We start from the raw sequence: 26709 nt of genomic DNA, 5'->3' as shown, positions 1-26709 counted from the left end.
CTACTCTGCAAGCAGACTGATTTTTAACCCTTGAATCCCCAAAACGGCCGAACATTTTTAATAACAACCCTTTGAACAAATATTTTTTTTAGCCCTGAAGGTGTCCACAGCCTTAAAATATTGAACTACAGGTAGGTATTTATTTAATGTCTGCTCCATCGCTTTTTGTCCACTTACACATATTTTTTAGGAACTAGTAAGAATAAAGGCTCCCTTAATGATTTTTCTTCTTCGCTCTGTCGCGGCCTGAGTTGGGGGCCGCTGCTCGCGCTGCAGTTTTCCAGTTTGTCTCAGTCCGAGGCACCTTGATGTATTGGATATCAAAAACCTCACAAAAGGCCTCAATGTGTTGCAGCAGCGATCCGCTATCCTGATACGTAATCTCCTTTGTTCCTATTCACTTTTTCTGCCGGAGCAGCTGGAATCCAATAGATAGAGCATGATGCCGGTGAAAAGACATCATTTAACCGTTCATTGATCTCCGCTCCTTTCTGTCTCCCCCCCCCATTGTAATTTGAGAAAAGGGTCTCCCGAACACAGATGCTCGCTAATGGAAAAAGTGAATGAGAAAAGCTCAGAACAAACGCCGTACCCTTTAATACAATGATTACCTGGCAACAAAACGATGAATGCGCCCAGATCGCTCCAGCTGTTCGGCATTAACCATCTATAACATTAGAGAAAATTGACATTTTTCTCCATATTTGAACAGTTTCCCCCCCAAAACTCAATCATTAACTTTGCAAATTGCTCCCTTTAGTTAGTTGATTGAATTCTTTCTACGTTCTATACTCTAGTCACATCCAGAGCTGCATTCAAACTATGAATAAGACCAGGGGCATTATGACTCACTGGTGGGCAAAATGAATGAGTGAACCAACCACCACCCCAAACCCTTGAAAATGGAAAAAAGTTGCAACCACCCCTTCCTTCTCAGAGTCCCCCCCCCCCCCCCCCCCCCCCCTAGAATTCTTATCTTCTGGCTTGGACTGGGCTTCTTCACTGCATCTGGTGAAAATGCACTGAGCTGTGGACACCCGCAAATTTCCGTGGAGGATGGGGTCAGTAGTTAGTAGAGTGTCCGTTAAAGCGTAGCGTCTGTTCCTCGAATGCAATATATTTAGGCTATGTTCACATCATGCTGCAGGAACATGGTGGTCGGCGTAGGCACTGAGAAAGCTCCTGACGCAATGTGTATATTCTTAACCTTAGAGCAGAAGTCCAGACAGAAATAATGAGAAGAAGGCACGTCTCGAAAGAAGACAGTTTGCTGCGAATTTTACATAAAACGTCAAAATATCGCAAAATAGAAGTAGCTATTTACCAAGCAAAACGGTGTAATTGCCATCTCTTGTAAATATTATTGTGAATTGCTAACCAAAACACAACTTTTTGACCACCCAAATTTTTTGAAAAACAAAGTAAAAAGATTTGACACGCCCTACTTTCTCCCGTATTTGGGCAACCTTGGCCCCTCCACAGGGGACTTCTCTATGACTGCTGCCCCACACTCGCTCCCCTCTAATCATCATTTGTTCACACCTATCCCCCCATTTTAAATAGACATTGAGCACCGCACTCGGCTCAACTTTCCTAGTTGTCCCTTCTCAGATATCCCAATAAACCAGTTTCCTAGGGCTCGTCCAGGAGACGGCGGCTGCTCCCCCTCTCCTCATCACCCCCTTCCTCCCCTACTCTCTCTAGTTACGTGCTACAACAAAATTTCCGTAACTCCACTTACTTCAATTGAGCGTTGCAACAAGTAATTCATGTACCAGTTTGTACAATTTTTGGCCTTTATTCTGCCGTGATGACCTTATGCGCTGATACCGTAGGTTTATTGCCTTTGTTGTTTATTCTACAAAGTAGGAGAAGAATGAAATCAAAGTTTGGATCTTGGTTTCATCGTTTTGGTTGTTGCACGTTCTCCCTTCTTTCTTCTTCTTTGCTTGGTGCTGGTTCATGGCATTCTTAGCAGATGAGGTACATCACCAAGGTCTTCTTCAGTGGTGGCCTCAACTAATTGGACCTCCATCTATTTGATCTTTTGACAAGATGAAATAATGGGACCCACAACAAAAAGTAGAACCCCCTTTCTTCTTAGTAGCTTGATGCTGGTTTATGGGATTCATAGCATCATCAAGTGAAATGGATGCTTCATTATAGAAATCTATGGTGGTCTCAGATTAAGGACCACCACTGATATTATCTACCAACTAACACGTCTTTATGCTATGTATCCAAAGGGTGGGGTGTATGCAAGACCAACACCAGTATGAGAACCCCCTTGAACTGCTTGATGCCGTGTTTTTGGTTCCTATGAGCCCCCTTTCTCCTTGATGCTCCTTGGTGGTCTTAGCTCATGAGTAGGGATGAGCGAGCTTGTGTTTTCAAGTTCGGCATTCAAGGTTGGGGTTATCTAAGAATTCCGTTATGGATTCCGCTTACCAGGGATCATAAGTGATGGTTCATGGTAGCGGAATCCATAATGGAATTCTTAGATAACCCAAACCTTGTACGCCGAACTTCAAAACACAAGCCCGCTCATCCCTCTACCCATTACATTCATCTAAAGGCAGGGATTCCGAACCTGCGGCCCTCCAGCTGTTGCTAAACTACAACTTCCATCATGCTTGGACAGCCTACATCTATCAGGGCATGCTGGGAGTTGTAGTTTTGCAACAGTGGGAGGGCTGCAGGTTGGGCATCCCTGATCTATAGTCTCTCAACAGCTAAAGTGCTGCAGGTTGATAATAATGTGAAAGGAGCCTTTTCCCACTAAGTGTATTAGGGCTGATTGGCTAGGGGCCCCTGGCCTCCAATACTTAGGGCTTTAGATCTCAGTCCTCCTGAGTGAATATTACAAAATTTTGGCTCCCACTTCTGAGTCACTTATATAAATCCATGTTCTGGTGATTTGATGAATCTGATGTTTACATTTCTCTGTTACAATTTGTTACAATCTTTCGATACTGTATCTTTTCCTCTGACAGCAGAAACCTCTCTCATCCATTGGCCACGAAACGTGTAGGTCAAAATTGAAGAACTGTCAGCACTAATGGCTGCTGTCCCTCCACCAGTGAATATTAAGTATTACACAGGCAATCTCACATAGTAGTAAATGATAGCTTTCCATTAGCAGGTGCGGCCTGGGTTACAGCTGTCTCCATTCGTTTCCATGAAGGAAGGGGGTTCACAGCTGCGCCATACACCACAGCACCCATACCACTCACTTAAACTCTGCAATTATTCTGGAAGAAAGACAATTAATGATATTTTGGGGTCTCCAGCAGGGAACCAGCAGAGCGGATGCACAGATCTCCTTGTGCCTGTGATTAGATTCCCGCTGCTGCTGCTCTGATTGGTCCTAATATCTGATTGAACATTATAAATACAATGTTAATAAAGGACTGCCACAAATATCCCATTAAATACAAAAGTCACATTCAGTTCATTTCCTGACCGCTGATGAATTTAACCATATCCATAGCTACTTGTGAGTAAAGGAAGCTCGGCCTGCTGGGATTCTTATTCTTGCCGGTTGAATTTTTAGCTCCCGCCGAATTAAAGGGGTTGTCCAGAATAAGAAAAACATGGCTGCTTCCTTCCAAAAACCCCACCATACCTGTCCGCAGCTTGTGCGTGGCATGGCGACTCAGCTTCATTCACTTCAAGTACCACACACAGCCCGTGGACAGGCGTAGTGCTCTTTTAGTAAGAAAGCAGCCATGTTTTTGTTATCATGGACTAACCCTTTAAAAGGGGTTGCGTGAGATTAGAAAAAAAAGGTTGTCTTGTCTTAAGGCTGTGTCTGGTATTGCAGGATTCAAGTGACAAGGGCTGAGCTGCGATACCATCTATGGACAAGAGTGGCGCTGTTTGTGGAAACAAAAGTTGACTTTTTTGTTATGAAAACTTCGGTTGTAGAACAGAGACCCAATATTATTGCAGAAATTTGATTCCGAAATTCAGAAATTTGCTGCTTTTCCTAAGCTCCCCGTCTCCGGAACCTCGTGTCTCACTGCTCCCATTACCGGGTCAGCTTCTGGATTGAGTATCTTCTGCTGCGGTGCATTGTGGGAAGTTGTTTTATTTGTAACGTGTAACAGATTCAGTCAGTTCTCCGTCGCCTTCTGAATATCTCTGCACCTCTCCTGCTCAAGGTCGTGTGTAACAAAATTCACCACAGGGATGAATGAGGCTCGGAGATTCGACTCTTATCTGGATGTTCTGAATATTTCATCATTTTCTTTAACTGTGACAGTTGAAGTCTTTAGTCTGATTAGAATAAATGACCCCTCTTTTTTAGGTGCTGGGTCCATAGATTGTAACATTGTATCTAATTTTCTTCAAACTTTGAAATGTTTTTGAAATTAAATTTGCTCCCAGTAATTAAGCTATGAAAAAAATCTTCTACTTTACATCAATGTGGTGTCCACATCAGACATCAATGTGATGGACGCATCGGGCATCTCTTGGATTTGCTTTGAAGCACTTTGATCAGTGCTACATTTTCCTCTATGTTATCATTTAATAGGATGATTGAAAGCTTTTTTTCCCCATTTATGATGTACATGTAGAGACTGGTGGTTCATCTCCTCATGGCAACCCTAACACCCATCTACTCCAACTATGACCTCTCCCTAAAGGAATACTAACCACCCCCAACCCTAAACCTGATCTCTACCCCCCACACCAACTGTAGCCCCCTACTCCAACTTTGACCCCCACACACCAACCCCAACCACCTCCCCACGTTAACCCTGATCCTCACCAAACCAACCAACCCAGAGTCATACCAAGGGTTCCATCACCTTTTCCAAAGCCAGACTAGATTGTTATCATCTCCTAATCTTGGCACCCAACACCCATGACATCAGTCCTATTAGCGGACCATTTGGTATGCCCTTGTATATGGCAGGTTAGTCCCCTCCCAATTCCAACTCTCACCTCTTCCCTACACCAACGCTATCACCTAACCTCCTACAGCCAAGGTTCCTAACCCATAAAAAATGTGATGGCGCTGCCTTCTACGGACTCCAGCCACAACGTGTAGAAAGGGATGGTAACTGCTCGTTTTCCTGCAGCCCCAACACAGAACTCCAACAGAAAGACGATCTCCTCCACGGATATTCCCTCTGCGGATTAAAAGGTTTCGGGGCACACAGTGAAGCTCCACCAGTTAACGCATCAATTTTTCTTTTATTATACTCACAAGGGGAATAAAACAACAGGTATCAAATGCAAATGTCTGCATAAGTCTGCAACACCGCCCGACCCGGGATTCTCCAAACAAGCTTCGTCAGGGGCGAATGCTCCACCCTTCCTTAAGCGTCTTCTTATACAGATATAGCAGGTAAAAAAACCGCGAGGCGCACCCCTCCCTCATTGCCTCTAGTTTAATTTCTAAAACTCTTTTCCATATATTTGCCATATAAAAATCCTTCCTCCATACTAAGATATACAATGTATAATAAATCATAAAATATATAGAAATATCTGACATAAAACTTCTTATCCTTCATATATCGCAATCCGTAATGGACCTCTAAATCCTTCCGTTTATTTCATCCAGTCCTGTCGCCACATAAAGAGACGCAATTCTCCCGCTGTCTATTCAAACCAAATGAAACAACAATGTTCCCAACCCGAAAACCGCACAGTGTGTCCAACCTCACCTCCGCCATTCCTATTCAAGTAATCAGGGTTTCAGATCAAAGTCCACATTCAAACCGCCGGACTGCAGAGAATCCATCCTCCTATATATCCACTTCCCTTCGGTTTATGTTCGCTACCGGGTCACCCCCTCGCCAGTTTGTTGTCACTTTCCCCAAACCAGAAAACCAGAGTCCCTTTAGGTCCTTTCCGTGACACTTCTTAAAGTGCATTGGAAAACTATGCGTTTCCATGCCCGTTTTTATATTGTTGATATGTAGAGATGGCCTTGCGGTTCGCCCGGCGGTCGTTTCGCGGCGAACTTTGTGTGTTCGCGATTCGCCGAACATGCGAACATATGGAGATATTCGCGCTCACCATATTCTTTTACATTGTGAAGAACTTTGACCCATGACACATCCATCAGGTGGTACAGGACAGCCAATTGAGACGTTTCTGCACATGGACGTACCCCCTACCTTATAAATAAACCTGATCTGGCCGCCATTTAACATTCAGTGTTTTGCCAGTGTAGGGAGAGGTTGCTGTGTGGAGCAGGGACAGACTGTTAGGGACACCAAACACTAGCTAATAGGGCCACAAAAGTCCTTTTAAGGACTGGTATAGGTGTGCTATCGATAGGTGTGACTTACTGAGGGGTGTAATATACTTACAGTTGCAAGAAAAAGTATGTGAACCCTTTGGAATTATATGGATTTCTGCACAAATTGGTCATAAAATGTGATCTAATCTTCATCTAAGTCACAACAATAGACAATCCAGTCGGCTTAAACCAATAACACACAAAGAATTAAATGTTACCATGTCTTTATTGAACACACCATGTAAACATTCACAGTGCAGGTGGAAAAAGTATGTGAACCCCTAGACTAATGACATCTCCAAGAGCTAATTGGAGTGAGGTGTCAGCCAACTGGAGTCCAATCAATGAGATGAGATTGGAGGTGTTGGTTACAGCTGCCCTGCCCTATAAAAAAACACACACCAGTTCTGGGTTTGCTTTTCACAAGAAGCATTGCCTGATGTGAATGATGCCTCGCACAAAAGAGCCGGAATGTGCTGTCCGCATCCGCATTTGCTTCCATTTCTGCAAAAAAATAGAACATGTCCTATTCTTGTCCGCAATCGCAGACAAGATTAGGGATTTTCTATTATAATGCCGGTGATGTGCAGTCCGCAAACTGTGGAATGCACATTGCCGGTGTCCGTGTTTTGCGGATCCGCAAAACACTTACGGACGTGTGACTGGACCCTCATAGTAACATTATTAAAGGTTACGTTTTATCTTCATGTATATTCTAATGGATTGCCTTCCTTGTACAATGTTATAATATACTTTCTATGTTAGACGGTATATTATAGCGCATTTGTATTGTGCGGCAGTCGTGTGCGGTTCTGCTGCGATACTGCAGGTATATAGAGGGACAAGCGTTATTGGAACAAATCATTTCTACTGGTGTGATATACCAGTCCCCCCCAAAAAAACTGATTGAAGCGGGGTGTTATATACCAATATACTTTCTTTATAGTGCATTTGGGTGCTGTATAGTGCATTAGCGCCTGCATGTACGCGAAAATTATATTGCTGATATTTCGCATTGAAAAAAAAAATGAATGGAGATCGCAATCTGGAATAATACATCTGGTATGTCACTGTCCATTTTGTGGGACTATTTGTGCACTTCTAGTAATTATTTCTTGGCTGCAAATATGAGCTGAAGGTTTTTCAGGTTTGCCTGCCATTAAAATGAATGGGACCCGCTGCGAACTTGCGGTTCGCGTTCGCGCGATCGCGTTTGCGAACCGTCCCGGCAGATGTTTGTCCATCACTAATGATATGTTCCTGTACTCGTGTTTTTAATTTCCGTAAAGTTATACATGGAACCACACGGACATCTTAGCAGGTAAATAACCCCCATTTGTTCACAACTAATTTCTCCTTTAATGTTATATTCTACCCCATTCTTTGCAACAATTTTCCGTATACTTCTCTGTTTCTTATCATCTTTGGTGCGGTTCCTGCATGCGATACAGAAACCGCACCATGTGAACTGATTCTTTTCTTCTCTCTTCTTTTTTATGGGGATATGGCTATGGACCAAAGGGTCACGTAAATTTGGGGCTTTTCTGTATAGAATCTCTGGTTTTCCCAGAATAACATCCCCCAAAATAGGATCATTTTGTAACACTGACTAATGTTTTCTTATTATGTTCTTCATGGGATCCGTAATGGCATTAAACTGCGTAAAAAATGTAAATCTAAAATCTTTGTCTTCTCCTCTTTCTTTCTTTTTATCCTTATTCTCCCCTCCATTTTCTACCTCTTCATGCATTTTTTGTTATTTCTCCTTATTATATCCTTTTTCTTCAAACCGTTCTTTAATAGTCTGACTTTGTTCCCTCAAAATCTTTTTTATCTGTGCAGTTTCTTACATACCCTTTTTAGCTGCCCTTTTGGTAGACCGGTATTTTCCAGCCAGGATCCATAATGACAACTGTTTGTGTCTTTGTATCCATTCACATCAGTGGGTTTAAAAAACGTCTTGGTTCTCAAATTACTCCCATCCACTGATATCGTAAGGTCCAAAAAGTTCATCTCCACTGGGCGGATCTCACTAGTGAAAGCCAGATTCCAAGTGTTCCTGTTTAAGCCATCAATGAAATTCCTCAGCCCTTGTTCCTCGCCCTCCCATGTCATCAAGCAATCATCAATGAACCTTTTCCATAAGGTAAGTTTCCCTCCTTGTTCTTCTTGCTGTAATAAGGGATTTATCCTCTCCTTCTCCCATACGGACATGAAGATATTTGCGAATTTCGCCCCCATCGCCGTCCCAACCTCCTGCAGGTAGAAAACTCCATCGAACCAAAAATAGTTGTTACTGAGACAGAAATCCAGACACTGGCAGATAAACATACCTTGCTCATCCGACATGTTCGGATCGCTCCCCAGTTCTTCCTTTACCGCTTTAATGCCCAATTGCTTCGGGATACTGGTGTAGAATGAAGAGACGTCAGCCAAGTCTTTTCAGATACGGGACCATAAGTGTTTGTAATATCGAGGACACTACCTGTGTCTTCCAAATAGGATGCGGAGGACCTTACATATTTTTGCAAATAAAAATCAATATATTCCGTCAACCGACTAGTGAGAAACCCTATTCCGGAGACAATAGGTCTCCCGGTGGACTACACAGACTTTTATGTATTTTGGGCAACTGATAAATGACCAGAATTTTTGGATATTTAATCTTAAGGTACTCAAATTCCCTTTGGCTTATTATACCATTTTTAAAACTTTCCTGCAGCAGTTTTTCCAGTTCTTGTTTCGATTCATTAGTGGGATCTTTTTTCAATGCCCTGTATGTGTCTCGATCTGATAATAATCTCAACATTTCCTTGTTGTGCTGCTCCTTATCTAGCACCACCCCCCCCTCCCTTATCAGCAGGTTTTGTAATTTTTTTGAATTCTTTTCCAGACTTTCTAGGGCTTTTTTTCTCCTCTAGGGTTAAATTATGTTTCCTAGGTCTATCATTCATCTTCTCCAACCCCTTTAAAAGTCCTCTTCTGAATGCTTCCATACAATCATCCTCTTTGTTCACTGGAACCATTTTTACTTTTTTTCTTTAAGATTCGTATGAATAATCTTATCAGATTCAGGTACTGATATTGGTTGTTGTAGGTTCACGCGGGTCTTTTGTTTATTAATCTCATATTTGGCCATATTACGTTTCCTGACATATCTAAAAATATACCAAATCTGTTCGGCCTCTTCGTGGGAGCAAACTTGAGTCCCTTGCCCAAAACAGCTTGCTCCGTTTCTGTAAATTGATAGGAACTCAAGTTATACATTCCCTTTATGTTTCCCCGCTTCTCTTTGATTTTGGGCTGAGTCTTCCTGCCTCCTCTTTTTCCTCTCTTAGATTTCTTTTTAGTGGGGTTGCTATTTTTTGAGTTGCATTTTCCCTTCCTTTTTCCACATCCCTCTGTATCCCTTTTATCATCTGGCGTGGAAAATTCTGCTGCTCATTCCCTGCTGATCCCTCCTTAAATTTTACCTTCTCCTTTCTCGGCTGCTCGTAATAATTCGCCCTATTGAGGTTGTTTTCATTATACTGGTTATTTCTATATCCATTCCTATAATACCTATATTGTCCATTATAATATCTCGGATTGCGATTTCTCGGATAATAATCTGCTCCATAATAATCCCACCGTATTGTGGTCTATACGATGTATGTACCGCACCTGACTATTAATTGGATTCCTCACAGCACAGAAACTGCACCGATAAAAAAGATTTTGAGGGAACAAAGTCAGACTATTAAAGAACGGTTTGAAGAAAAAGGATATAATAAGGAGAAATTACAAAAAATGCATGAAGAGGTAGAAAATGGAGGGGAGAATAAGGATAAAAAGAAAAAAAGAGGAGAAAACAAAGATTTAAGATTTACATTTTTCACGCAGTTTAATGCCATTACGGGTCCCATGAAGAACATAATAAGAAAACATTGGTCAGTGTTACAAAATGATCCTATTTTGGGGGATGTTATTCCGGGAAAACCAGAGATTCTTTACAGAAAAGCCCCAAATTTACGTGACCCTTTGGTCCATAGCCATATCCCCATAAAAAAGAAGAGAGAAGAAAAGAATCAGTTCACATGGTGCGGTTTCTGTATCGCATGCAGGAACCGCACCAAAGATGATAAGAAACAGAGAAGTATACGGAAAATTGTTGCAAAGAATGGGGTAGAATATAACATTAAAGGAGAAATTAGTTGTGAACAAATGGGGGTTATTTACCTGCTAAGATGTCCGTGTGGTTCCATCTATGTTGGAAGAACTTTACGGAAATTAATAACACGAGTACAGGAACATATCAACAATATAAAAAAGGGCACTTTAAGAAGTGTCACGGAAAGGACCCAAAGGGACTCTGGTTTTCTGGTTTGGAGAAAGTGACAACAAACTGGCGAGGGGGTGACCCGGTAGCGAACATAAACCGAAGGGAAGTGGATATATAGGAGGATGGATTCTCTGCAGCCCGGCCGTTTGAATGTGGACTTTGATCTGAAACCCTGATTACTTGAATAGGAATGGCGGAGGTGAGGTTGGACACACTGTGCGGTTTTTGGGGTGGGAACATTCTTGTTTCATTTGGTTTGAATAGGACAGCGGGAGAATTGCGTCTCTTTATGTGGCGACAGGACTGGATAAAATAAACGGAAGGATTTAGAGGTCCATTACGGATTGCGATATATGAAGGATAAGTGAAGTTTTATGTCAGATATTTCTATATAGATTTATTATACATTGTATATCTTAGTATGGAGGAAGGATTTTTATATGGTAAATATATGAAAAAGAGTTTTAGAAATGAAAATAGAGACAATGAGGGAGGGGTGCGCCTCGCGTTTTTTTTTACCTGCTATACCTGTATAAGAAGACGCCCAAGGAAGGGTGGAGCATTCGCCCCTGGCGAAGCTTGTTTGGCGAATCCCGGGTCGGGCGGTGTTGCAGACTTATGCAGACATTTGCATTTGATGCCTGTTGTTTTATTCCCCTTGTGAGTATAATAAAAGAAAAATTCTGTTGGAGTTCTGTGTTGGAGCTGCGGGAAAAAGAGCTGTTACCATCCCTTTCTACACGTTGTGGCTTGTCATATAGCCAAGGTTCCTAAGACTATCCTTCATTAGGAAGATGGTTTGTAACAGAGACTATGGTAGGACACAACTACTGCTATGGGGCTGGTGGTGTGCAGAGAAGAGATGGTCAACATAGAACAGATCAAAATGGGCCCCGTATTATGATTCTGAATGTTCCACCAAGGGTCTTAAGACTTTCTATGACCCTTGGGTCAGTTCTCTAGCCCCTTGATTGCCTAAATCACAATTTCTTTGGAGAAACCTTCACAGAGGGTGGGACTAACCAGGCCTTGGCCCCCTTTCTCTCTTTGGGCCCGAAGCAATTAAATTTTTTTTCTCTCCATCAGCCCCCCTCTCTTATAGTCACCCATACTGCAGAGGAGGATTTTAGAGAACTGGCATAACTTTTTGAGAAGCTGAGGAGATCTTGGCTATTTTTCTCATTCTTTAATCTGGATGAGACACTTGACTAGAGGAGTTTTCCTCAGATGGGCTGTGACTATTTTCATACCCTCCATAGATCTCAGTGGAAAGAGCCACATGCCCAGCCGCCCAGTTGACTTCCTTGGCTTGCCAAAAGGGGATCAGTTCCCCTATTCTCTTGTTAAATGAATGTCCCAGAGGTAGGAGCCCCACCTTATAATCATCTATGGCACTTCTTATGGATATATAAATGTCTGTAGAAGAAAACACCATTTAAAGGACTGCCTGGGTGATACAAATGATTTGCCAAAGCCTCAGAATAGTATCAAGAAATCATACCTCAACAATCCCCCACCACTGCCTTTCTGAAGTTTCTCTGGTGCTCCTCTGGTCTCTTGACACATAGGAATTGCCTTCTCAACCAATCACTGGCCACAGTGATGACCCGCCTCAGCCCGCGATTGGCTGAGTTGCCACTTCGCGCACGTCGAGAGGCATCAGGAACTGGGGAATAGAGAAGCATCAGCTATGGATTTGACTGTGGACTCGCTCCACTGGAATACTCTCCATTAACAATGACTGACGTGGAGATGGACGGAACACTAATTAGTAGTTTGCAAATCAGGAAACAGAAATAATGCTCAGCTGGACTGAAGGTCAACTTCTTGTAACACGAGGGTCAGGCAGAAGGTCAGGTGTCAGACAGGCGTGCATAGTTAGAACCAGCGAAGCCAATAACAGGGTAGACAGCAAAAACAACTTACCACTTACTGGAACTTATGGAACCTATTGCTCAGGCACTAGAGTGACGGAGAGAATGACAGAATCATAGGACACAGCCCAGGAAGTGGCATGATGTTGCATGGTTACAAATCACACAATATAAAGGGTTAAATATTACTTTATTGCTGCCGCTGGGTGTGTTTGAGAACACAGACAGAAGCATAGCAGAGCTAAATGCACTTAGAATAGCAGAGCTGGATTCATAGAGCAGAGTAGGGGTAAATTGCATGCTACAGGGGCAGGCCATACAAATGTGTGAGATTCCAGAGATGGTGGAGTGCCCTGGCTGCAGCACTGCTTTCAACCTCAGGATGTGGATGTAGGTAAATGCAATGTTGACGCGAGGGGGTCACAATATTACCATTTTGATGGGACGGAGCTTAGCAGTATGACCGCGGAAGAGCTTAGCAGTGCGTCAGGGACCCCCAGACATAACTCTGCTTGGGGTCCCAGAAATCTCTGGTATATGGAACATCTAGTTTTGTGGGTTCAGGGTGAATTATACACCAGGTGATAGCTCAGGTTCACATTTATTGCTTTGATTGAATCTCTTGTGATTATGGTATATGAGACAGGGTGTTGCCCCCTGCTGACTGTGCTAAAAGCAGTAGCATTTCTTTGCTATCTGCTCCACTCTTATGCCTTCAGGAACCCTTGAGAGGGAATGAGAATGGGAGATAGGAAACAGATTTTGCCCTTAGTAGACACTTAATGTCTCCAATCTGGTGACGTAGTTCCATTATCAGCACTAGACCGCAGTCACCTCATGCAGTGTACAGGCTTTCCTTAAAGATTGCTGCCAAATCTCAAGTGTGATAATTACCAACCAGTGATTGGGAAAAGGACACCTGGAGGGAAATGAAAAAAAGGTCCATCCTGTGTGGAGCCACCACTAGGAAGGTCTGATTGAGAGGTTGAGCACCATGGTCAGCACCGTAATGGGCTTTACATAGCTGTGCACTTAATACTTATCACCTAGTGACCTCAGTCTAAGATTATATAGAGATTATACTGTACATGGGCTGTAATGGTAGTGATCTTTATCATGTTCTTCCTCTAAATCATGAAAAAATTATTTACAGCTGTAAGAAATAGTAAGTGCACCCTTTGGACCTGCCTGGATTTCTGAACTGATATAATAAAATGTGGTCGGATAGTAATTTAATCAGACAGAAACAATCTAAGTAAAATAATAACATACAAAAAGTTGTGCAAGTTATGTATTTTATTGAGCACATTGAGAAAACATCCACAGTGCAGGGAGAAAAATAAGTGAACCCTTGAATTTACTAACCAGTAGATCCCCTTCACCTCCACCAAATGTTTCTTCTAGCTGCAAATAAGATTTTCACAACATCGAGGAGGAATTTTGAACCATCTCTCCCTGCAAATGTGTTTCAGTTTACCACTACTTTTGGGATGTCTTATGTGCAGAGCCTTCTTCAGGCCACAGCATCTCCATAGGGTTAAGGTCAGGACTGTGACATGACCAAATTGAAAAACACAGTTCTTTTTCAAACAATATTTTAGTTGATTTACTTGCATGCCCTAGGTCATTGTCTTGTTGTGTCACCCATCTCTTCAGTTTGAGCTCATGAACGCTGCTTTACATTCTACTGTAAAATGTTTTTAAAAACACCTTAGAATTAATTGTTCCCTTAATAACCAGCAGGTGTCCAGGGCTTGAGGTAGCAAAGCAGCTCCAAACCATGATGCCCCTTCCACCAGCTCCAAACCATGATGTTCCTTCCACCAGTTACAAACCATTATGATCCACCAGTGCCAAACCATGATGCCAATTTCACCAGCCCCAAACTATAATGCCCCTTCCACAAGTTCCAAACTATGGTGCTCCTCTTCCAGCCACAAACCATGATGTTACCTCCACCAGCTCCAAATGATGATGTCTCCTCCACCAATTCCAAACCACAATGCCTTCTCTAACATCCCCAAACTATGATGCTTCCTCCACCATCCCCAAACCATAGTGCTCCGTCCACCAACCCTAAACTCTGATGCTTGATGAAACAGCCCCAAACCATGATGTCCCCTCCAAAATCCACAAAACCATGATGACTCCTCCATCAGCCCCAAATCAAAATGTCCCCCCACTCAAGCATCAAATCATGATGCCTTCTCTACTACCCCCAAACTATGATGTTCCTCGTCCATACCCAATCCCTAAATGTCCTTTACATGAGCCCTAAACCATGATGCACCCTCCACCATGCTTCACAGATGGGATGAAGTTTTGGTGTTGGTGAACAGTACTCTTTTTCCTCCACACTTAGCATTGTGCATTTATGCTAAAAAGTTCCACTTTTGTCTGATATATCCATTGGAAATATCCCCAGAATTTTCCCAGAAGCATTCTGGAACACACATAGGGTCTCGGGGAAACTTATGATGGGTAGAATATTTTTTGGACAGGAGCAGCTTCCTTAGTGGTTTCCTTTAACCCCTTCAGCCCAGTGGGAGGGGGACACGAGGGTGCCAGGAAAATGAGTTTGTTTTCCCGGCACTAAAGTGCTCCTTTACACCAGTACTGCACAGTGTCTGTTCTCTGCAGGAACAGGCTATAGACACCAGTACCACTACATTAACTGTACTGGTTCTGGGACTATAGTGTCCTTTTAGTCTCCATTCACACATCCCCAATTTCGTTCTGCATTTTGAGGAACGGAATTGCGGACCCATTCATTCCTATAGGGCAGCACGATGTGCTGCCTGGACACGGAATTGCGGATCTTCACTTCCGTTCCGCAAAAAAATAGAACATGTCCAATTCTTGTCCGCAATTGCGGAGAAGAACAGGCATATTCTATTCAATAAAATAAGATACAATGAGTCACTAGGTTTCAATGTTACTTGCTGTGCGGAAAGACTATTGGTATATTGATATGCTGAAAAACCATTTTATTTCTGTGAGTATAATAAAGCTGAATTTTTAACTGTGCCGGAGGTACTCTCACTATTGTGCGGTTTATGACATCTTGCAGAGGAGCCTATGACGATCCAGCATAGAAATGCTGAGTTTCAATCCGCATAGAAGCATACTGCGATCCAAATGAAGGGTGTCTGTCTTGGGCCAGATAAAGATTTTTCGTGGAAAAAACGCTCTGTGTGAATGAGGAGCAGCGCGGTCCCACTACATTAACACAGGCATATTCTATTAGTGCCGGCAATGTGCGGTCCGCAAAATGCGGAACACACATTGCTGCTTTCCGTGTTTTGCGGATCCGCGGCTCCGTGTATCCGCAAAACACGCTGCGGACGTGTGAATGGAGCCTTAATGTAAGGTAAATTAGTTTCCAATGTAGTATTAATAACTAAACAATTACATAATAAACATATTGCATTGTCTACTTACCACCAGGACAATAAGATGATCTGGTCTCTGGCTGCAGTCTGGCTCTTGGTCTGGCTCTGGGGACTCCCTTGTCACTCTCTTCTCCCCCCCTCCCTCCCTAGTCACTCTCATTTACTCCCCCCTCCCTTGTCACTCTCATTCTTCCCCCCACTCCCTTGTCACTCTCATCATTTCCTCCCCCCTGTCCCCCTCCCTTGTCACTCTCATTCCCCCCCCCTCCCTTGTCACTCTCATTCCATTCCCCCCCCCCCTCCCCCACCTCTAATGTAGTGTGGCCGAGCTCTGTTCGGTCCGCGGTACAGGAGCATTTGTTTCCTGTACCCGGCCGGACTGAAAGGAAGTGCACACTAAGTGAGCTCCTACTGTCAGTCCAGCCGGGTACAGAAAACAAAAGCTCCTGCACCGCGGACCGAACAGAGCTCGGCCATGCTACATTAGAGGCGCTTCCCTCCTGTCAGTCCATCTCCCTGGGCAGTGCGGCAGCCGCCCGGTGCGGGGGAGGGCCCGCCGCCGCCGCCCACCGTACTTAAAAAAAAAAAAAAAAACTTGCGGCAACGCTTTTTTTTTAAACCACACGGGGCTGGCGCCCCCTGCTAAATTACAGGTGGCGCCTGCCCTGACTGGAGGGGGGTTTGTACCCATCATTTATTATGGGAGTATCTCTGTGCCTCCGGCCATCTTTGTGTTCGTTATGCCACTATCTTTCTCAGATACCAACCTCCCAGATCATAAAATATTCTGCGTAACTTAGGAGCACAGGAGCATTGAGGGTTTCCCATTACCCTCACAAGCAAATCGAAGGGTGTTCATACCATACCAACTGGGTTCTCTGGGGCTGCGGGGGATAAGGGGCCCATCCAGGTTAGCTGCATCCTTTATTTTAGTTAGTTGTGAGGGATCTCTTCTCCAAAAGTTCTACAAATAAGGAATTAACAGAAGGGTCATAGAAAGGGAATGGGGCAAACAAACATCAAGTCCTGCTATCTCAGGGGGCTCATGGTGTGGTAGTGTAAACCCGCATCAGCAGCATGTGACAGGGCCCCTCACCCTTGAGCAAATCTGCACAATGCATCACCTTTGATAAGCACTTAGGGGTCCCAGTGGAAGCTGACTTGAATGCGCTTCTTTATGGAGCTTGAGAAACCCTGATATTTAATGCCCAAGTGATAGATAACCCATCTGGGGCTACTTTATTGCCACAAAATTCCAGTGGTACTCATTTAAATGGTATGCTGAGTGCCAGCCTGTGAGGACTCTCGATATCCTTACTTATTAGAGCCCTTCACAATCAGCCATGAACATGCAAAGCTCTGGTGGCATCTGCCGCTCAACCCCCATACACTTCAAGATGAGGACTTTTTTTCGGCTGTAAATTTGCATGACAATAGAAAGTCTATAGAGAACCACAGGACCAATCCCAGCTGAAAGAGACCAAGAAATAATACCGGATTATTAATAGATGAGCGACACAAAATGTTCCCAGCGTGATCCCCCAAACCTCTGCCGCACAATATCACAACCTTCACAAATCCACATAAAGCCTCTGTGTTACTTATAACGGGAAGAATACATATAGAGCTGGTGAAAATCTGTCATAACAAGAAATAGTTGGGCTTTTATTACTACTTCAACTTGAAGCCTATGCCACCTCCAATCACCATCATACACTTTACATGTGTATTACTTATCCTGTACTGATCCTGAGTTACATCCTGTATTACACTCCAGAGCTGCACTCACTATTCTGCTGGTGCAGTCACTGTGCACATACATTACTTATCCTGTACTGATCCTGAGTTACATCCTGTATTATACTCCAGAACTGCACTCACTATTCTGCTGGTGCAGTCACTGTGTACATACATTACTTATCCTGTACTGATCCTGAGTTACATCCTGTATTATACTCCAGAACTGCACTCACTATTCTGCTGGTGCAGTCACTGTGTACATACATTACTTATCCTGTACTGATCCTGAGTTACATCCTGTATTATACTCCAGAGCTGCACTCACTATTCTGCTGGTGCAGTCACTGTGTACATACATTACTTATCCTGTACTAATCCTGAGTTGCATCCTGTATTATACTCCAGAGCTGCACTCACTATTCTGCTGGTGCAGTCACTGTGTACATACATTACTTATCCTGTACTGAACCTGAGTTACATCCTGTATTATACTCCAGAGCTGCACTCACTATTCTGCTGGTGCAGTCATTGTGTACATACATTACATTACTTATCCTGTACTGATCCTGAGTTACATCCTGTATTATACTCCAGAACTGCACTCACTATTCTGCTGGTGCAGTCACTGTGTACATACATTACTTATCCTGTACTGATCCTGAGTTACATCCTGTATTATACTCCAGAGCTGCACTCACTATTCTGCTGGTGCAGTCACTGTGTACATACATTACTTATCCTGTACTAATCCTGAGTTGCATCCTGTATTATACTCCAGAGCTGCACTCACTATTCTGCTGGTGCAGTCACTGTGTACATACATTACTTATCCTGTACTGAACCTGAGTTACATCCTGTATTATACTCCAGAGCTGCACTCACTATTCTGCTGGCGCAGTCACTGTGTACATACATTACATTACATATCCTAATTTACATCCTGTATTATACTCCAGAGCTGCACTCACTATTCTGCTGGTGCAGTCATTGTGTACATACATTACATTACTTATCCTGTACTGATCCTGAGTTACATCCTGTATTATACTCCAGAGCTGCACTCACTATTCTGCTGGTGGAGTCACTGTGTACATACATTACTTATCCTGTACTGATCCTGAGTTACATCCTGTATTACACTCCAGAGCTGCACTCACTATTCTGCTGGTGCAGTCACTGTGTACATACATTACTTATCCTGTACTAATCCTGAGTTGCATCCTGTATTATACTCCAGAGCTGCACTCACTATTCTACTGGTGCAGTCACTGTGTACATACATTACTTATCCTGTACTGATCCTGAGTTACATCCTGTATTATACTCCAGAGCTGCACTCACTATTCTGCTGGTGCAGTCACTGTGTACATACATTACTTATCCTGTACTGAACCTGAGTTACATCCTGTATTATACTCCAGAGCTGCACTCACTATTCTGCTGGTGCAGTCATTGTGTACATACATTACATTACTTATCCTGTACTGATCCTGAGTTACATCCTGTATTATACTCCAGAGCTGCACTCACTATTCTGCTGGTGGAGTCACTGTGTACATACATTACCAATCCTGTACTGATCCTGAGTTACATCCTGTATTACACTCCAGAGCTGCACTCACTATTCTGCTGGTGCAGTCACTGTGCACATACATTACTTATCCTGTACTGATCCTGAGTTACATCCTGTATTATACTCCAGAGCTGCACTCACTATTCTGCTGGTGCAGTCACTGTGTACATACATTACTTATCCTGTACTGAACCTGAGTTACATCCTGTATTATACTCCAGAGCTGCACTCACTATTCTGCTGGTGCAGTCATTGTGTACATACATTACATTACTTATCCTGTACTGATCCTGAGTTACATCCTGTATTATACTCCAGAGCTGCATTCACTATTCTGCTGGTGCAGTCACTGTGTACATACATTACTTATCCTGTACTGATCCTGAGTTACATCCTGTATTATACTCCAGTGCTGCACTCACTATTCTGCTGGTGCAGTCACTGGGTACATACATTACTTATCCTGTACTGATCCTGAGTTACATCCTGTATTATACTCCAGAGCTGCACTTACTATTCTGCTGGTGGAGTCACTGTGTACATACATTACTTATCCTGTACTGATCCTGAGTTACATCCTGTATTATACTCCAGAGCTGCACTCACTATTCTGCTGGTGCAGTCACTGTGTACATACATTACTTATCCTGTACTGAACCTGAGTTACATCCTGTATTATACTCCAGAGCTGCACTCACTATTCTGCTGGTGCAGTCATTGTGTACATACATTACATTACTTATCCTGTACTGATCCTGAGTTACATCCTGTATTATACTCCAGAGCTGCACTCACTATTCTGCTGGTGGAGTCACTGTGTACATACATTACTTATCCTGTACTGATCCTGAGTTACATCCTGTATTACACTCCAGAGCTGCACTCACTATTCTGCTGGTGCAGTCACTGTGTACATACATTACTTATCCTGTACTAATCCTGAGTTGCATCCTGTATTATACTCCAGAGCTGCACTCACTATTCTGCTGGTGCAGTCACTGTGTACATACATTACTTATCCTGTACTGAACCTGAGTTACATCCTGTATTATACTCCAGAGCTGCACTCACTATTCTGCTGGTGCAGTCATTGTGTACATACATTACTTATCCTGTACTGAACCTGAGTTACATCCTGTATTATACTCCAGAGCTGCACTCACTATTCTGCTGGTGGAGTCACTGTGTACATACATTACTTATCCTGTACTGATCCTGAGTTACATCCTGTATTATACTCCAGAGCTGCACTCACTATTCTGCTGGTGGAGTCACTGTGTACATACATTACTTATCCTGTACTGATCCTGAGTTACATCCTGTATTACACTCCAGAGCTGCACTCACTATTCTGCTGGTGCAGTCACTGTGCACATACATTACTTATCCTGTACTGATCCTGAGTTACATCCTGTATTATACTCCAGAGCTGCACTCACTATTCTGCTGGTGCAGTCACTGTGTACATACATTACTTATCCTGTACTGAACCTGAGTTACATCCTGTATTATACTCCAGAGCTGCACTCACTATTCTGCTGGTGCAGTCATTATGTACATACATTACATTACTTATCCTGTACTGATCCTGAGTTACATCCTGTATTATACTCCAGAGCTGCATTCACTATTCTGCTGGTGCAGTCACTGTGTACATACATTACTTATCCTGTACTGATCCTGAGTTACATCCTGTATTATACTCCAGTGCTGCACTCACTATTCTGCTGGTGCAGTCACTGGGTACATACATTACTTATCCTGTACTGATCCTGAGTTACATCCTGTATTATACTCCAGAGCTGCACTTACTATTCTGCTGGTGGAGTCACTGTGTACATACATTACTTATCCTGTACTGATCCTGAGTTACATCCTGTATTATACTCCAGAGCTGCACTCACTATTCTGCTGGTGCAGTCACTGTGTACATACATTACTTATCCTGTACTGATCCTGAGTTACATCCTGTATTATACTCCAGAGCTGCACTCACTATTCTGCTGGTGGAGTCACTGTGTACATACATTACTTATCCTGTACTGATCCTGAGTTACATCCTGTATTATACTCCAGAGCTGCACTCACTATTCTGCTGGTGCAGTCACTGTGCACATACTTTACTTATCCTGTACTGATCCTGAGTTACATTCTGTATTATACTCCAGAGCTGCACTCACTATTCTGCTGGTGCAGTCACTGTGCACATACTTTACTTATCCTGTACTGATCCTGAGTTACATCCTGTATTATACTCCAGAGCTGCACTCACTATTCTGCTGGTGCAGTCACTGTGTACATACATTACTTATCCTGTACTGATCCTGAGTTACATCTTGTATTATACTTCAGAGCTGCACTCAGTATTCTGCTGGTGCAGTCACTGTGTACATACATTACTTATCCTGTACTGATCCTGAGTTACATCCTGTATTAGGCTCCATTCACACGTCCGCAATGTGTTTTGCGGATACACGGAGACACGGATCCGCAAAACACGGAAAGCGGCAATGTGTGTTCCGCATTTTGCGGACCGCACATTGCCAACATAATAGAATATGCCTGTTCTTGTCCGCAATTGCGGACAAGAATAGGACATGTTCTATTTTTTTGCGGAAACGGAAGCACGGATGCGGAAGTGCGGATCCGCAAATGTGGATGCGGACAGCACATTCCGTCCCCATAGAGAATGAATGGGTCCGCACCCTTTCCGCAAAATTGCATTTGCAGTGATAACTATTATGTGGCTTTTGCTTAATTTATAAAATGAGAGTAGGTGATCTGCCTAGAGGGGCTATATATGCTCTCCTGTGCGCAGACTAGAGGGGGAGGGGGAGAAATGAGGACAGGTCCCCTTTAAGGGTACTCCTTCTGTAGTGGCATCTAAAAACACCTGTAATTGCTTGCCTATTGCTTGCACCCAGTTGTTCTGTCTCTTGACAGCGAGGAATTCTGGGAGCTGCGACTCTTTTATTTTGCAATGTAAAATGTATCATTTATATTTCAAAGATATTTTGTTCATATCTGGATGTGAAAGGAACAAAGATGCCAAAGAGATAGAGGAAGGAAGATAAACGTTTAGGACACACGCTGGGGAAGATATGACAAGAAAGAAAATCTATCCGATATGGAAAAAAAAGAGAGAAATGAAAATACTGTGCTTTTCACGCGTCGAGCAGATCCACTCCTGACATTTAGTGCGTGTTGTTTCCTGGGTGACTTTGATGTATTTTGTATAGATGGCTTTTTTGTAGACGAAAAGTTGCTTTTTGTTTCACAAGGAAACATTTCACTAAAATCGCCGGAGAACAAGAACAGCAATTTTAATGTCTAACAAATTCTGGAGACTTTTGGGTTTTCATGTGGTGTCTCCCTTGTGATGGACAGTAGTCCTCTAGTACCAGAGAACTGCAAAGAGGACAATTGTGTAGACTATGGATCTCCTAGGGTCCCAGTTTAGGAATGCTGATATCATTGTACTTAGATACCTTATATAGTGACATCACTGTACCTAATGACATCATTATACTTAGTAATATACCTAGTGACATCACTGCACCCTGTACTGTACCTAGTGACATCATTATACTTAGTAACATACCTAGTGACATCACTGCACCCTGTACTGTACCTAGTGACATCATTATACTTAGTAACATACCTAGTGACATCACTGCACCCTGTACTGTACCTAGTGACATCATTATACTTAGTAATATACCTAGTGACATCACTGCACCCTGTACTGTACCTAGTGACATCATTATACTTAGTAACATACCTAGTGACATCACTGCACCCTGTACTGTACCTAGTGACATCATTATACTTAGTAACATACCTAGTGACATCACTGTACCCTGTACTGTACCTAGTGACATCATTATACTTAGAAATATACCTAGGGACATCACTGCACCCTGTACTGTACCTAATGACATCATTATACTTAGTAACATACCTAGTGACATAACTGCACCCTGTACTATACCTAGTGACATCATTATACTTAGTAACATACCTAGTGACATCACTGCACCCTGTACTATACCTAGTGACATCATTATACTTAGTAACATACCTAGTGACATCACTGCACCCTGTACTGTACCTAGTGACATCATTATACTTAGTAACATACCTAGTGACGTCACTGCACCCTGTACTGTACCTAGTGACATCATTATACTTAGTAACATACCTAGTGACATAACTGCACCCTGTACTGTACCTAGTGACATCATTATACTTAGTAGCATACCTAATGACACCACTGCACCCTGTACTGTACCAAATGACATCATTATACTTAGTAACATACCTAGTGACATCACTGCACCCTGTACTGTACCTAATGACATCATTATACTTAGTAACATACCTAGTGACATCACTGCACCCTGTACTGTACCAAATGACATCATTATACTTAGTAACATACCTAATGACATCACTGCACCCTGTACTGTACCTAGTGACATCATTATACTTAGTAATATACCTAGTGACATCACTGCACCCTGTACTGTACCAAATGACATCATTATACTTAGTAACATACCTAGTGACATCACTGCACCCTGTACTGTACCTAGTGACATCATTATACTTAGTAACATACCTAGTGACATCACTGCACCCTGTACTGTACCTAGTGACATCATTATACTTAGTAACATACCTAGTGACATCACTGCACCCTGTACTGTACCTAGTGACATCATTATACTTAGAAATATACCTAGGGACATCACTGCACCCTGTACTGTACCTAATGACATCATTATACTTAGTAACATACCTAGTGACATAACTGCACCCTGTACTATACCTAGTGACATCATTATACTTAGTAACATACCTAGTGACATCACTGCACCCTGTACTATACCTAGTGACATCATTATACTTAGTAACATACCTAGTGACATCACTGCACCCTGTACTGTACCTAGTGACATCATTATACTTAGTAACATACCTAGTGACGTCACTGCACCCTGTACTGTACCTAGTGACATCATTATACTTAGTAACATACCTAGTGACATAACTGCACCCTGTACTGTACCTAGTGACATCATTATACTTAGTAACATACCTAATGACATCACTGCACCCTGTACTGTACCAAATGACATCATTATACTTAGTAACATACCTAGTGACATCACTGCACCCTGTACTGTACTAAATGACATCATTATACTTAGTAACATACCTAATGACATCACTTCACCCTGTACTGTACCTAGTGACATCAACATACTTAGTAACATACCTAGTGACATCACTGCACCCTGTACTGTACCTAGTGACATCATTATACTTAGTAACATACCTAGTGACATCACTGCACCCTGTACTGTACCTAATGACATCATTATACTTAGTAACATACCTAGTGACATCACTTCACCCTGTACTGTACCTAGTGACATCATTATACTTAGTAACATACCTAGTGACATCACTGCACCCTGTACTGTACCTAATGACATCATTATACTTAGTAACATACCTAGTGACATCACTGCACCCTGTACTGTACCTAGTGACATCATTATACTTAGTAACATACCTAGTGACTTTTACTGAGAAGAAGCTTCTTTCTGGTCACCCTGCCATAAAGCCCAGATTGATGGAGGCTGCAGTGATGGTTGACCTTTTGGAAGTTTCTTCTATCTGCACACAGTATATTTTAAGCTCAGCCAGGGGGACCATTGAGTTCCTACCAAAGCTCTTCTCCCCCAATTACTTAGTTTGCAGCTCTAGGAAGAGTCCAAGTTGTTCCAGACTTCTTCAATATAAGAATTATGGAGGCCACTGTGCTCTTGGGAACGTTCAGAGCAGCAGATATATTTTGTCCCCTTCTCCAGATCTGTCCTCCACACAATCCTGTCTATGATCTCTACACGCAGTCCTTTCCTCCTCATGGCTTGGTCTCTGCTCTGATCTGCATTGTCAGCTGTAGGGACTTATATAGACAGGGCTGTGTCTTTCCAAATCAAGTCAAGTCACCTTAATGGTGACTCCAATCAAGATGTAGAAACATCTCAAAGATGATCCAGAGAAATGGGAGGCCCCAGAGCTAAATGCTAAGTGTTAGAGCAAAGGGTCTAAATATTTATGTCCAGGACAAATTAAAGTTTTTACTTTTTAATAAATTTGCTAACATTTCTAAAATTCAGTTTTCACTTTCACATTATGGGGGATTGAGTGCAGAATGACGGACACTTATAGCACAAGAAGCAACATAATAAAATGTGAAAAAAGAGGGTCTGAAGACTTGCATTACCATGTAAATAATGTATAGTGATATCACTATGCGTTGTGCTAAATGACTGTGTCAGCTTTGCTATATCCATACTTTACTGCTAAGGACACCCCCAGTGCCATGTCCTATAAATATTCCCAGTGCCTTCAGTAGCCGTAGTCTCCCTGCGATGGTATATATTAGTTACGGACAATGCCCCTGAATAAATACACCTAAAATGTCTGCAGTTAATGGGCCGTGAAAATCCTTTATCTGACAATGCCGACAATTCTTATGTTTTATTTGCTGTGAGCACAGACAGCGCCGAATATTAAATGCCCCATTCACAGGATCCCAACATCGGGAAACCGCAGAAATTCCCTCACAATGGCCTCTTAATTAAAAATTAATTGAGTTTGTAAATTAACAAAAACACAATTCATGTTTAGAGACAGATGGAGCCTCGCGCCTCGCACACATGAATGCAGGGATTGAGGTGCCCCTCACGTTAAGGCGTGAGAAATATTGAATAGCAAAGATTACAATCACCTGTAGTCAGGTACAATGGTCTGCAGTGCTGGACCAGACCCTCCGTGGCCCCATGAATAAGACACACCATCTTCAGGGATTTGCTGATTTTACGTCTTTCATTTCTACAGCAACCTCTTAAAAATGTGTCTGCTCCCAAAAAATACAACTTCTGTCTGCTCACAAATGTTCTAGCTCTCTTAGCCTTAATTTGTCAAAGCAGCAGTTTGTCCTCCAGAGCTGTTCCTCCTCTTGTAACTGCAATCACTGTCGACCATTTTGGAGCTAGGGAGTGGAGTCTTTTGATCACCCAGTCACTCACCCGTCTAGAAGTCTACTCTTCCTCTTCCTCCTCTCTTCTCTGTGCAGGTCCATTATCTCCCAGTTTTGGACTGGGGTACCTTGAGCCCACCAGAAGAAAGGTTCATTATAGTGTCATGGTTGTGTCATGGTCTGGTGGTAGTGGGCCATGACACCTTTGCCGTGCATGCTTGTTGCCGGTGGCTATGTGTTATTTTAGCATGTTTGGACACTTCCCCTTGGTGTTTCTTCCCATTTTGGTGTGTATGGGGTTAAGGTGTGCAAGGTGGAGCTGGGTGTGGCCTCATAACTCTTCTTATGTTGGAGTTGTGGGCTTGAGGTCAGTTTTTTGTCTGCCTTTGTAGGAGAAGGAGCTTTGCTCCTCTCTGGATGTGTCACCTGTCTGTGAGGGCCTCCTTGTGGAACATCAAGGTCTTTAGCGATGTCTCCCTATGTTCTCCTCCTT

General features: G+C 42.8%; 1 protein-coding gene across 1 annotated transcript in view; it reads left to right on the top strand.

Annotated features, from left to right (window-relative positions):
• The window catches only part of SORCS3 (sortilin related VPS10 domain containing receptor 3), a 643612-nt gene that overhangs the window by 71565 nt on the left and 545338 nt on the right, over window positions 1-26709 (top strand). The window lies entirely within an intron of this gene.

Source organism: Bufo bufo, chromosome 6 (genome assembly GCF_905171765.1).
Source record: "Bufo bufo chromosome 6, aBufBuf1.1, whole genome shotgun sequence".
Taxonomy (NCBI): Eukaryota; Metazoa; Chordata; class Amphibia; order Anura; family Bufonidae; genus Bufo; species Bufo bufo.
The sequence above is the reverse complement of the archived record's forward strand: the minus strand, read 5'-3'. Positions and strand labels throughout refer to the sequence as shown.